A 13162-nucleotide genomic window follows, 5' to 3' on the forward strand; every position below is an offset into this window, starting at 1 on the left:
TATAAATCCAGTTTGATATCTGATCCGGTTCTGATAATATTGGTTAAATGTTTATGTTTGATTATTACTAATCACAACACAATTGATATTTTGTCAATTTGTTTAGTTGCTTCAATTTAATACAATATTTCACATTTAAAAACCACTTGTTTCTCTGATTCCAAAACATTGGAGAACATTAATTCTTCTCTACCGGTCAACAATTATCTGACATACGATTTAACTGTTCTCCTTAAACATGCGTAAATTTCTGTTTAAATTGAACCAAATAAATATATATAAAGAGATTAATGTCTCAAACTAATAGATCATACAAAACCCAATTATTATTATTTTTTATAAAAATACTAAGGTTGTGTTTTTACTTAACACACTAGTAGATCTATCATGTTATTTTAAAGTTTTTGAATTTTATCTTAATCAATTCCTTAGTCCATTCATTTGATTTTGTATATAAAAGTACAAAAATTTTCATAGGTATATAAATAAAAATACTTATTTTTTAGTTTTCAAACTTAATCAAAATAATTTTAATGAAACTTGTATAGTTATATATACACTAGAATTCATGTACTTGTGTATATTAATTACAAAAAAAATCCATTATTTATTCTATTAAATTTTTATTTTTAATTTTTTTTATTCGTTAATATAATATATTCAAACTAGCATGAAATATTATTTCGAATTTTTGATAATTTTTTCATAAAATCATATTTTTTATTTATTTCATCCATAATTATAGATAAAAAAAAACCCCTCTATAATTTTATATCGTTCTACTTGATAATTCCTAAAATATTTTGTTTTCATTTTTTAATAATAAATTTTAATGTTTAGTAAATCAAAGATTTGTTATATAAAAATTAATAAATCTTCTACTTAATATTTGAGAGATTATAATTACAGAAAAAACCCTAAAATAAAAAAATATATTTTATTATTAAAATATAAAATGAAAGGTCTTTTGAAATTTGAAATTTTATTTTATTTAATTTGAATATTGAGTCAAATATAAAGATTTAAAAAGTGAGAATAAAAACTGATAGATTATATCATTATTTCAACAAAATATAGAGATGGGTAGTGTATCAGATAAAAATGAAGGATCTCCTAATTGTTTATTTAATTTGTTATATAAATTACGGGCCAAATAATGCGTTAAGCCCGTTTTCTTCACCGTCCATTTTCTGTGCAAACCCTAGCCTTATTCTCTATCTGATATAAATCTCATCGTGTCTCCCTTTTTACCGTTCATCGGAGCAAAGCTACTTCAGAAACTGAACTGAACCATTGGATCGGCTTGGTAAAACCTCTATCTGATTTCTTTTCTTTTCTTCACTTCCTCAGTGACTCCGATTTCTTGTTTTCAATTGATGGTGGTAGTTTTTGTGTTAATCCAATGTGGTTAATGACTGAACCTGGTAGTTTTTGCTTGTTCTCCTTCTGCTGCCATTAGTTGATCTCTAATGTTTGATTTTCTCATAAGTTTGCTTGCTCTGACTATAGTATGAAATTCACCCACTCTTACGATATTTTTATGAATGGAATGGACTGAAATGTGAGCTTTTAAACAAAAATTAGTAGAGATAATTGCTGTGTTTATTTCTATATGTTCTATGTATAAAATGTGTAATGTAGATATTTTTGTATAGATTGAATCGCATGCTGAAGAATTGAGGAATAGCTAGCTCAATTTTATGAACCGAGGTGGACATCGATCTTTGTATGAGAAAAATGAATAGAGAAACTGAATATTCTAACTCCACTTTAGAGAGCACAAATTTACATGATGATGATGAGGTTGAAATTGGATCTTCTAGAGTAAGGAGATATCGAGACAGCTCTGAATCTCCATCTCGAAGCAACTATGGACCTTTGTTTTTCTCAAAGGCAAAGAAATTTAGGAAGTCTAATACTGATGAGGATTCTTTTGCCAAGTTGTGTAATGCAATAGATTCAGTGGCTAATGCTATAAAGGAATCCGGTGACAAGCTAGCAAATGCTATATTAGCTAAAAATGCAATTCCAGATTATGACGTGTGGGCTTTGCTTGAAGAGATAGAAACTGAGCAACAACTTATCAAGGATGCATATATTTTTCTAGCCAAGAATTCAAGTTTAGTAGAAGCTTTGGTTAAGTGTCCAATACATCATCGCAGGGATGTTTTGTTGAAATTCATGTATCCATAGTATGCAAGGTTTGTTTGCTTGCTATTTGTTTCTTTTTTTTATTCTTGGGATCTATCATGCTATTAAACGTTTAAATATATGTTATTAGAGCTGGTGGATATTTATATTTATAATAGTTGAGTTCTTCTATGTTCTAGTTAACATTTGTTTTTATGTTTCATGTAGGCATCATGTAAAAATTGGCTCATTTAAAAGTAAGGGGAATTATAAGTATAATCGAATTTTAGATTAACAATGGTGGATATATAGGATGAAGTCTATGAAGCACGGACACTTCCCCGGGGTCGCCGTGGCCGAGTCGGACTCGCTGGACTCGGGGACACGGCTGGGACACGGCCGCGACACGGCCGGAAAGTTGGACACGGTGGGGACACGGCGGGACACAGATGGGGACTCAGCATTAGGGTTTTTTTTTTAAAATTACAAAATCTAAGGATCAATTAAATATTTTACCACAAAAACCTAAATTAGACCCACTCACCTGTATCGCAACCCAAATCGCGATTCTTCTTCCTGCGATTCACAACATCCTGTGCGATTCTTCCTGTGCGATTCACAACCCAAATCGCAAATCAAAAACTTTCTCTTCATGTGCGATTCTTCCACTTCCTGCGGCGCATCATAGTTCCTGTGCGATTCTTCCACTTCTTGTGTTCTTCTCGTGTTCTTCAACATAAATTAATTATAGCAAGTTTTTTATATATTTGTGATTTATAAAGTTTTTTATATATTTTTTATATCTAATATATATAAAATTAATTATATAAAATTTGCCGTGTCTCATATTTTCTAAAAATACCGTTTGCCGTGTCCGCACCCGAGTCGGTGCTTCCTAGGATGAAGTTAATCGTTTTTTGAATTGGCTTATTGCTGAATATATGAATTCTAATAATTGGTTTATTGCATATTAGCAGATATGTGTGATTTATTTTTGGTGTATTTTGGATGCAAACATATCTGATATTTTGATAATGCATTGCATCTGTTACTGATATGTTTCCGGTTTTTTCAAGCCTATTATGTCTAATTTTGCAATTTATCATTGTATCATAAATTGCTGACTGTTTAAGGGCTATACAAACATGTTTGAGCACAAAATTGGTGTAGCATTTTCTTTTTACGTGTATTGTGATTCCACTTAATAATTAAAATAGTGAGACCTTATAATAATTATGGGTCCATGTCAAAATATGTATGGAGGGTCCTTCATTTGATATGGAGAACCGGATACTTCTAATAATTTCTCTTTGCTACATTCGTGCATTGGATGTTGGCACATTGGATGTGGCACAATAGATAAATTTGATCGTTTATTACAGTTTATCTCTCTATACTGTATATCAACCTTGTAAAATAATTTGCAATTAGTTCAAATTTTTGTTTTATGATTCAATTATGATATTTTTGTCATAGTAGATTTTAAAAGATTAAATATATATAGCCATGTGAGTTATCTATAATAAACAATTTAGGGATTAACAAGTGTATTTATTAAGATTTTTACGTGATGGATGATGTCCCCATATTTTACTTTTTTGGTTTATCATATGTTGGAAATTTAATATACATCACAGAATAAGATAGAACTGCAAAAATTATCATTACATAAGAAAGAAAATTAGACATAGTTGACAAAGTTGCTCCAATAGTAGTCGTTTTGGAGAAGAAGGTCACGGTAGTTGCTAATAATATCACCAAATTCACATCAATCCTTTTGAAAGAAAGAAAGCACCGCATCAATTACTAGTTTGGCATCGATTAAAAAATAACTTGTTGATAGTCCGCCTCCGAAATCCATTGAATAGCTTGAAGAAGTGCAATGCCCTCACACTCATGGACCAAAGGAACCCCTTAATACGTGAGACACGAGCAACAATAGAGTGGCCTGATGAATCATGCAAGACAGTGTTGATATCTGCTTGGGAATCTGCTGCAAAAACAGTAGTGTCCAGATTACATTTCAAAGTACCAAGAGATGGGGGATGTTAGAAATTTTAAGTGTCGCTGATGAAAAAACATGATATGCAGGTTTCAAAATGCTAGGTCTTTGTCTAGTCAAACAGGCAATCAAATGAGCTGAAGACGGTCCGCGAAGAGGAAGGTGTCAGGTTTTGCCACAGCTTATCGTTATGTTGCCTCTATATCCCGGAGAGTAACATGGACAGAATATAGGACAATAAAGACTTGAAATTCTCCAAATGTAGTACATGTTGGTTCCTTATTATGTGAGAATTAGTTCCTGAGAGGGGGTGGTTAATGGAACTATTTAGGATTTAAAAAATTTAGCCAAGTATAAATATTTCTCACAACACAATAGCACAGTTTAGAGGATAACTATTTAAGGTTTAGAGGCAACTTTAGTTGATCAAAAACTAAGATTGATCTTATCCTTAGTGCGAAGGAAAACGCCTCAAAAGGGCTTCCGAACTTGTCATAATTTAAGTACCACTATGACTAGTTTATGATTTTGAAATATAAAAGCAAGCAATAAAGGAGTAAGAGTTAGAGTGAGTGATACTCAGCAGTTTTATCCTAGTTTACAGAGTACCTTTCTCTATAATCCTACACTCAGAACTATCTAACTTTGTTTGCTAAATACCGAACAAACAGAGCTTCCGAACTAATTTTAAAAATTGATAATTTTTGTTCTAATCTAAGAACACTTTGAAATAGAGAAATGATTACACAGAGGAATAGGAAAGTTTATGTAAAGTTTCTTGCTTTGCTTTTGCTTGGAATTTCAAGAAGTGATTCACTCAGAATTTGTGCGTTTGAAGATTAAGTTCCAAAGTTATAAATGAGAGGCCTTTTATAGTTGACACTTAAAGGCTAGGGCATTTCGAATTCCAAAATAACCGTTGGGAGGGAAACATTCTTTTGTCGCTTCCACTCCTCAGAGGCCAATGTCAACAACCAATAATCTTCTATCTTTTACCGTTGGTTTGTCTGTTGCGCTGTGCTTCAGAGTTGGTCGAAAGCAGACTGGTTGGTCTAACCAAATCAGACAAAGTTCTCAAGTTGACCAGGAGACAAGCTGTCTGTTGGTTCTAAATCTTTCCTTATTTGGTGAGGCTTTGTCAGTTGCGCAGAAGTCAACTCTTAATCTTGTCTAGTGTGGTTGATCTTCTCCAACGTGGTTTGATCTTGTCTTCCGGATTGATTTTATTTTTGAGGCACATAGGGGCAATTGTATTATAGCACGAGCCATAAAAGAACTTAGCCATCCAAGCCTCAGTAAAAAATTGTTCTGTCAAGTTTTTCCTGAACCTCATTTTGCTTCCCTCTATTGTCGTATCCAAATATAATAATAGCCAAACATAAGGAGATCAAAGAGATCACAAATTGAAATAGTATCACAAAACCCCCGAATACACCAAGTTGGATGCTCAACCGAGCCTTTTTTGTTTGCATTTGACAAAAGATCATTGAAATCCCTAATAACAGCATAGTCTAGAGGAGATGTAGTGGCAAACGAAGATAAGATGTTCCAAGAGTCATGTCGACGAGAATGCTCTAGAACACCATAAAAACTAGTAAGTTACCAGTTGCCTTTGGCCGAAGCTTTGAAAATAATATCAATATGATAAATACATAAAAATAACAACTAGCATATGTCATTCTTCTTCTAAAAGGCACAAATCCCATCGCTATGTCCAACACAATCAACTGAATAGCACCCTTAAAACCCAATTCTAGCTCGAATATTCTCAATACGAGAACCACACATAAGCATTTCAAAAAGAAAGATAACAGAGGTCTGTGAGCCCGAATGAGATCATAGAAAATAGGAACTGTTTTAGAGTTGTTGAAGCCTCCAAAGTTCTAGCTAGGGGTATTCAAACTTGGGTTGGGTGGGTTATGATAAGGTTTTTACCTAACCTATATAAGGATACTATTTGATGGGTTGGGTGAGTTATGATGGATTATAGTCGGTTGCATTAATTTTTTTAGATGGGTTGGATGGATTGGGTTACACAAGTTGGATGGGTTATGATGGTTAGTTTATGTGGATAGGTAACTTATTTAACTCCTAAGTTAATTCCAAAATTCTTTTTTTTGTTTAGAATTCCAAATTTCTAGAATGGAATTCGAGAATTTTTTAGAATTCCAGATTTCTAGGATTTTAGATTTTTGGAATTCTAGAATTTTGTAATATTTCTGGAATTCCAATTTTTCTGAAATTCCAAAAGTTTCTAAAATTCAAGATTTATGGAGTTCTAAAAATTTCTGAAGTTCTAGATTTCTGGAATTTCACAATTTTATAGAATTCAAGATTTTTTAAATTCCAGAATTTTCTGAAAGTTCAAATTTTCAGAATTTTAGAAATTCTGAAATTCCAAAAAAAAAGTCAAAATGTGAAAAAAAAAATTCTGAAAGCACCCTTACATTTTAACGGTGTTAAGGGATTTGTCGCATTTTTTCTAACGGCAGAAACCACTGGGTTTGTTTTGGGACAAAAAAAGCCACATATATCGATCTGCGAAAATGTGAAACCAGAGTGTTTTTTTTAATTAACCATATAATCTAATAAGCCTATATCTAACCGTGACTGGAAAAAAAATTATTTGACCAATTACTAACTAGATGAAAACCACAATTCTGCTAATATTGGGCTTTTATTCTTAATGAAAACACATACACACACATTCTTTTTTATATATATATGGGAGAGTTGAAAATTTAGATGGGATGTGTGGGTTACATTAGTTCTTAGATGGTTTATAATAAACCACATAAATTCATAAACCATTAAACCCTATGTAACCCATTATAACTAGTTTTCATCGGTTGGTTGAGTTGTGATAAGGTGGGTTATAATAACCCACCCAATTTTAAACACCCTTAGTTCTAGCTCAATATATATCCTCATAAATCTGCCCAAACCCGAACATCCACTACAAGAAAAAAGGTTTTCTGTGGGGAATTTTTTTGTCACAAAATGTCCAGTTTGCGTCACAAAAGGTTCTAGTGGGGAAAAAAAAATTTGCCACAATAGGTGCGCCAGTAAAACCTATAATGGGGAAAACTAAATTCGCCACAAATAGGTTATATTTAGTGGGGAAATCGAATTCGCCACAAATGACAACTGCACCACAACAGATCTAACAACTGTGGCGAAAATGGTGCCACTAAACACATGATTTTTTGTGGAAATTTTTTACCCCCACAATAGATAGAGCTAGTGTGGCGAAAATGATGCCACAAAAAAGTTATTTCAATGGCGGATTGCACGCCATAATAGCTCTTCTCTTTTGTGGCGTATTTATTTGCCACAAAACATATATGTTTTGTGGTGTGAGATGTGCCACAAAAGTGTATCTTTTATGCGTAAAAATTTGCCATAAAAAGTATATCTTTTGTGGTGTAAATGTTTGCCACAAAAACATATCTTTTGTGGCATATTTTTCGCCACAATAAATTCACATTTTATTTTATGGCGAGTTTACTTCCCCATTAAATATTACATACTTGTGACGATTTAGTTTTCATTAGGTCCTTTAATATTGGACTTTTTGTGGCGAATTCTAATACACCTTTAGTGGTAAAAGATTGACAAAAGAGTTCTATTTATTATCATAAAATTTCAAAATATAAGAGGAAATATTGATTCAGACAAGTTTTTAAACATTGATAATAAGAGTTACAAGTTATATCCCATCACAATCTAGTAGCATAGTGAGAATTTACTCTTACAAAATATTAAGATATTGACAAAGTATATTAAAAAGTTCATACATGTACTTGACCATTTACAAAATTCAATTTCTCAAAGTTGTTCTTATTTGGATAATAACCTGTCAAAACAATTCAATAATTGAAAATTAGAGAATGAAAATGTCAAGTTCAACATAAAAACTTATTGTTTACAACACATAAGCTATATGAAGATTCAAGTAAATGTACAAATTGACAAATTTGTATACAGAAAAAAAAAATTATGTTACCTTAATAAACTAGATATTCTGACTAAGAATTCTCCATCATTTCACAAGCTATAAAAAACAGTCCAGCCTAGAAACAAATAAAAAGTTTAAGGAACTCGTATTGATAAAAATAAATCGAATAAATAATAGGGTATAATTGTAGTTTACTTCATCATTTTCTTTCATTGCAAAAGTTTCATTCACTGCCTTGAATCAGTAATGCCTTGATTAATCTGTTCATACAAAAGAGCTTGATTAGTCTGTGTCGTAATGCCTTGAATCAGTATATCCTATTTCCTATTCGGAGTAGTATTGGGTTTCGGATTCCTAGTTGGATTAGGATCATGGGTTCCTAGTTGGATTGGGATCATGGGTTCCTAGTGGGATTGGGTTAGATTGGGTATTATAAATACCCATTATGTAAACCTAATCATTGTAATCTGATTTTTCGCCTCCTAATAATACTATTCTCCTTCTGCCCGTGGACTAGCCAACACAACGTTGGTGAACCACGTAAATCTATGTTTTTTGATTGTTTGTTTATTTATCTTTCATTAATTCCGCACAACAGTCTGTTCATACAAAATATAAAAACTAAGGTTGTCCTGTTTATGCTTTTATTGCACAACATGTCTTGTACATCTTTACAATGTTGTCCTGTACCTATTCCATCTATAACTAATGTTGTCCTGTTTTTTTTTTCAATTACAAGAATGCCCTGTAGAAATATAGCAAAATCAACAGCAACCATGCAATTTGAATTGAGAGATCTCATGAAGCTAAGAACAAATATGGTTTGTTAACAGAGGAGTAAAAAAAGTGCAGAAATTATAACTAACATATAATCAAACTATAGAGTAGGTTGTGCATTGGAAGTGCCTTACCTAACAACTTAGATTACTTTGACAATTAGAGTAGCATAATTGACTCATAAAAATTGAGTTGGTTAACCAATATAGCTAATAATTTGGTAATTAAGAATGGAGGATAGAATAAGAGTGATGAGAATATGATAGAAGGTCATTAATTGAAACAGAGCCAATAACTCTCCGAGTTTATCAAATAGATAATGCAAGGGCATGTACAATTAATTAAGGGATAAGGAACCAAAATAGGTCTATGGTTTTTGGCTAAGTATCAATTTAGGCTCCACGTACAAAATAGCACCAATATAGCCTTAACTTTAAAAAATGTATGAATTTAGGCATCGATAACGGATTGGACACATCATTCCTATTACTCCGTTAAGTTCTAATTTCTTCCTTCACGTATAATTAACAGAACTTAATGGACTAATATCAATGATGTGTCTCATTCCGTTATTGATGCCTAAATTAGTATCTTTTTTAAAATTAAGCTTATATTGGTGCTATTTTGTGGGTGGAACCTAAAATGATACTTCCTTAAAAACCATAGGCTTATTTTAGTACCTTATCTCATTAATTAAATATATGCATGCATGATTTAGGAGATGAAGGATGACTTAATTCATGACATTGTCATGTGCAGGAAGCTGCCATATATGTGATGAATACAAGGAGTGCTATGTATGCTTAATAAGTTTTACATCCAAATCTAACAGGTTGCTATGTATACGAACAAGCTATGGGAATCTGAAGAGAACAAGCAACTCAAGCCAAGTTCATTTTTAGATGAAGCTCCAGCATCAACTATAGGTAGTATAACAAACGCTTTCTCTGACAAATAAAATGAATGATAAAATTAATAAGAGAAGGACTCCTCTATCTCTGTATTTCTAATTAACAGTTTGCAATAATAATACCCAAAACAGAGTTTCGAATCCAAATCCTAGGCAAAGGAGAAGAAGGTGCATCAAGTTCAAGTACCATATTGACTGAAAATGCGGAGGAAGACTCTATATCTCCAGCTTTGCTATCAGATATATATAAAGTATACAAAATGCTTCATCACTTCCTCCCACTTTAGCCATTCAATCTACTGCAATTTTTCTTGATTATACTTAAATTTTTCTGTTAAAGTTTGATGGCTTATTCTTCATCGAAACGGCTCTGGGAGCATCTCAAAGAGCAACAAGAACCCTTTATTTTACACATTTGCATCTTAGAAAGAAGGATGATTATGTCTAACCACACAAAAAAGAAATGCATATGCAATTTGAACAAAAGGCAAATTTACACAAAGAAGATCCTCAAATTAGTTAAATGCAGCCTGCAGGATTTAAACTACCATAAAGTTCAGAAACATAACCTTATATCTAAGCTGGCTAGAAAGCTCGGGGAGATTCGAGGAGCAGAAAGGTGTTCTGAGATAGACAGTTCAGTTGCATATCATGACTTTTCCATATGCGGCATCAACGATTCACTGAACCATGAAAAACAGGCCCTGCACCTTTGGAGGAATTCTCAGAACAATAAATATAGCAGTTCTATAGAGGAAGAGGTAAAGTAGCATCTAATCATAAACATATATCACCAACAAAAACAAGGGTGCCTAATTAACTTAATTTCTTATATGCGCATTCACAAAAACATTGTACAGTGTTGTTGTATGCTTAATAAGTTTTACATCCGAACCTAACAGGTTGCTATGTATACGAACAAGCTACCGGAATCTGAAGAGAACAAGCAATTGCCAAGATCATTTTTAAATGACGCTCCAGCATAAAACATAGGTAGTATGACAAACTCTTTCTCTGACAAATGAATTATGAATGATAAAATTAATAAGAGGACTCTTTGATATTCTCTTAATAGCAATGTCTCTGTGTAATTCTGTCCAATATCCTCTGAAAACTGGACCGAATCCTCCCTGACCAAGCTTATTTTTTTCATTGAATTCATTCGTGGCGCGAGCTAGGACATTGTACGGAATGTCCTTGGCTCCAGTTACCCTATTAAATTCATGGTTCTGGGATTTCACAACGGATGAATATGCATCCGTTTGAGCTGGAGCCGGGATGTTTTTGTCCGGTTTATGACAAAAGTAAACTGTAATGACAGATGCAAGAAGAATCAAACCTGCTGCTGCTACTGACCAACCAACTATCATCAAAGTCTTGAACTTTTTATCATCTGTACTAGATGATGAAGCCGGAGATGGAGAAGGCCGAGAAGGAGAATGAAAATATGAATCACAAGACCACGAATGAATCTTGTGAAACTCAGAATACATTCCTGTTGCAGCTGAAAATCCAATCCAAACCCACTCAGGCAAATAATCTCTTAGATCAATTTCATAACAGAGATTCTGTTGGACAGGAAAACCTTCTTCCACTCCAGTGAAGTAAACACAGATGTTTCGAACTCGAATCATAATTAATCGAAGCATCAAATACTCTTCCTTCAAGAACATTATACCATTTCAGACTTTTGGAAGACTGCAAAGAATTCACATCAATACCAACATGATCATCCCCCAAATCATCCCAGGCGTTATGAAAAGTATCAAACTCCACTGCTACAAACAGATTAGCAGTGGAGTTCAATGTCTGGTTTCCACTGGCAAGACCAATACCACTACCTTGTTGGAGATCAGGCATTTTGTAAACAAATTGAGTTGTACCTCAGAATTATCTTCGTGTTAGTCAGAATTATCTTGAGTTGTACCTCTTCATCGCCTATTGCAGCCAAAGGAATAGAAATTCTAGACTTAACCTCTAATATGAAGACCTTTGACTTCCTGAATCTCAAAGTGTATACTCACCTCATCCACCTAAGTTTGAATACACACATAATAATAACCTTCCTTGCTTATTCGCTTAGTAATTACTTCTCAAACACCTATATTTAGTTAGTTTTAATAGATAGATTGAGAGATTTGGCTTCAACAAGGGCTGCAGTGATATTCACAAACAGTACATATTGCAAGTGGCACAGCATCAAAACACTTTTTTATGAACTTGGAGAAAGCCTTGCAGTTCATGAGCTAGATCGGGACTCAAATAGGAGAAAATGGAATGGGCTTTAAGAGCCCTGGGTTGTAATCCTTGTAGGAATATAAAGAAAGAAAAACCTGGAAAAAGCCCCAATTTTTGGAGGCAAAATGGAGTTTGGACAATTCAGAATCCATGGATTCAGGTCAAGTAAATCCTGAAAATCAATAACAAGAACTTCATATTTATCATGGTGATGTATATTTAGTTCCAAAACAGAGAGAATATCTCTTTGAGGGACAATACCCAAAGAGTCCCTAGGTAATTCTTCAACACACGGAACCAACAAAGAGCTACATATCGCAAACATGAAAAAAAAACTCAAAGCCCGTGAACGTGATTCTAAATCAGAAAAGTTCAATAAAAGCATCACGTCTAATGTAAACAATCAAATCCACGAAAGCCAATTAAACATAGATTGTAAAGGAAGAAGAATGCCAAAATATACCTAGAACTGTTTTGGGGCCTTTCACCGCACTCAAACACCAAATATGGAAGTTGTTGGAGCAGAAATTCTTGATGGCTTCTTGGAGGTCGGAACCAAAAAAAGGAAGTGAGATGAACAATAATTAAGAGAGGAATTCAGAATCCATGTTTAGAGCCGTGTAAATTTGAAGAGCATATATTTAGGGTTTAGAGGATATATCATGGCACACAAGAGGAAATGAAGGGGTTTTAGATGATTTTAGGTTTTTTATGCAATTCAAAAAATTTTGGCGCAAAATGAATTTTGGTTTTGGCGCATTTTTATTTTCATTCTTTTGTGGCAATTTAATTCAGATCCCCACTATTGGTTCAATATTTTTGTGGCATATCCATAATTCACCCCAATATATTGTATTTTATGTGGGGATTTCATTAATTCACCACTAATACATCACTTTATGTGGCAATTCAAAAATTCGCCACTGACAGTTTAATATTTGAGGCGCATTATTTATCTGCCACAATTATATTGTATTTAGTGGCAAATTTTAATTCCCCACTATTTTTTCCCCACTAAAAACCTCTTTTGTTGTAGTGATCTAGGCCTACCTTTGTTCTGTTTTTTGGATCGAACTCCAATGAAGTAACCACCTTATCAATATCCATATTCTTTAAGAAGGATATGCAACCCTCTCAACTCCATTTG

At 33.2% G+C, this 13162-nt stretch overlaps 2 long non-coding RNA genes across 2 annotated transcripts; one reads left to right on the top strand and one right to left on the bottom strand.

Moving 5' to 3' along the window:
• The first annotated feature begins 1166 nt into the window (after positions 1 to 1166).
• LOC136220668 (uncharacterized) lies at positions 1167 to 2320 on the top strand. Its single transcript, XR_010684660.1, has 2 exons — positions 1167 to 1306; positions 1656 to 2320. It is a non-coding gene; the product is annotated as an uncharacterized lncRNA (long non-coding RNA).
• A 5487-nt stretch (positions 2321 to 7807) lies between these two features.
• On the bottom strand, positions 7808 to 12780 carry LOC136217752 (uncharacterized). The gene is made up of 5 exons (XR_010683532.1): positions 12479 to 12780; positions 10347 to 10487; positions 8286 to 8350; positions 8139 to 8205; positions 7808 to 7988 (listed from the first exon to the last, which is right to left on the bottom strand). It is a non-coding gene; the product is annotated as an uncharacterized lncRNA (long non-coding RNA).
• Between the last annotated feature and the right edge of the window lie 382 nt (positions 12781 to 13162).

Source organism: Euphorbia lathyris, chromosome 2 (genome assembly GCF_963576675.1).
Source record: "Euphorbia lathyris chromosome 2, ddEupLath1.1, whole genome shotgun sequence".
NCBI classification, from domain to species: domain Eukaryota; kingdom Viridiplantae; phylum Streptophyta; class Magnoliopsida; order Malpighiales; family Euphorbiaceae; genus Euphorbia; species Euphorbia lathyris.